The following is a 1,719-nucleotide window of genomic DNA, read 5'->3' as shown; positions in this document are numbered from 1 at the left end:
TCATTTGTATAAAATTTGCCTTTTGTCAATGTTAAAAATTATTTTAAAGCCTTTAAATGCCAAAATAAATAACTACACAGCATTGTATTATGTTTTGCCTTTAATATCTTTGAGTAAAACAATTGTCCAAATATCTAATCCCATTTGAAATATTCAAGATAGTACATGGCATGGATATTATCGGATTCAGATATTATCATTCTGACAACCTAACAACCATTAGCTCTACCCCGAAACTTTTAACATGATACAATTTGTTTTGCCTTACATATGAGGAGGTCATGAAACCTTAGTGAATTGGTGTAAATTATTTTAAATATACTTAATTAAGTAGTATATTTTTTTTCTTCTTTGTCCTGGGACGAGCCTGGAATTGTTTTACACAATCCGAGTCTGGGGGTTGCGGTATTATGACTTAGATAAATTCTAGTGGTGATTTGGTGGATTTGAACCAGAGACATCAGGGACCCGCGCTCAAACCACTACACCAGCTCGCTCCCCCGTATTATAGTAATGTATATATGTTATAGGGATGTATATATGTATATATGTGTTCTATGTATTATTAGTTACTATGGTATAAGTATTAGGCAACAAAGACAAATTCTTGAGTTGATATAAAAAGGTTGTACGTTTATTATTTAATTTTACCCTAATACTACGTGAATTAATACGCATCTAATTTTATGTTTCCTTATACGCCATGCTTTTTATTTTGCTGCGTCGACTGTAAAAAAGTTGGGATAACTTTCATTATAGACTCGCACCAAACTCTTCTGTTTATCATAAAAAGTTGTTTCAGCAACCGCATCTGTCAATTCAACCTCCATCCCTTTGTTTAATAGTTCTATGGATCCTTTTTACCCAACAAAACATACATGTCTAAAAATTGGTTTGGGTTTATTTATAATTTTGATTAAGCTATACAGCCTAAGTCCTCCTTAAATCTTCATTAAATCTTTCGTAATCCTAGCTTTGGAAAGATTAAAATTAAAGATTCTTTCATTCTTTATGATAAGCAATTAATTGATATAATTATTTAGTTTCGTTAAGACTCTAAATATCTGACTTATATTATTTCTTCGGATAGTATGTGCTGAAATATCAGTGGCATTTATTTTCAAAATATAAGAGTGGTGTGTTCTATGTTACCAATGCTAAGTCATTAATTCCTTCCATAATTTCGTTTTATAAAAAAAAGCCTTTCTCACCAAATAAGTATCATAAACTCATGGAAACCAAAGTAAAAAATCTAAACAAATTGTCGTACTAATTTCTTTTGAATCTCTTAACATTGATAAATGGTTGTATGATTGTAATTCATTACATCCATTCAAGAAGACTACGTTGTCTATAAACTGATCTTGTAAGCGACGCCCACTCAATTCAATCTGCTACCGAAAACGAAGCACACAGTAAACTTAAACTCAGTTACTGGTCCAATTGATGTTTACGTCTATCATTTATGACCTTCTTAGTTGAGAAACAGATACAATGGTTATTTATAAACATTGTTTATAATAAGTAAAAACAAAATTTATGAATGAATAAAACAATAAACCATTTAAAAAAGTTAAATTATTAGATTACATAAACCTGAGGCTTTGTCAAGATATTTACTTATCCATTAAAAACATTTCAAGATTTTACTTAATGTTTAGGAAAATTGATAATAACATAAACAGCGATGGATTGTGTTATTTTGAAAGTTGTATAAAT

This window comes from Macrosteles quadrilineatus, unplaced genomic scaffold (assembly GCF_028750875.1).
Source record: "Macrosteles quadrilineatus isolate MER2022 unplaced genomic scaffold, UCM_ALF_1.0 Scaffold_2__2_contigs__length_208266976, whole genome shotgun sequence".
Classification (NCBI taxonomy): domain Eukaryota; kingdom Metazoa; phylum Arthropoda; class Insecta; order Hemiptera; family Cicadellidae; genus Macrosteles; species Macrosteles quadrilineatus.
This window is presented reverse-complemented; position numbering follows the sequence as displayed.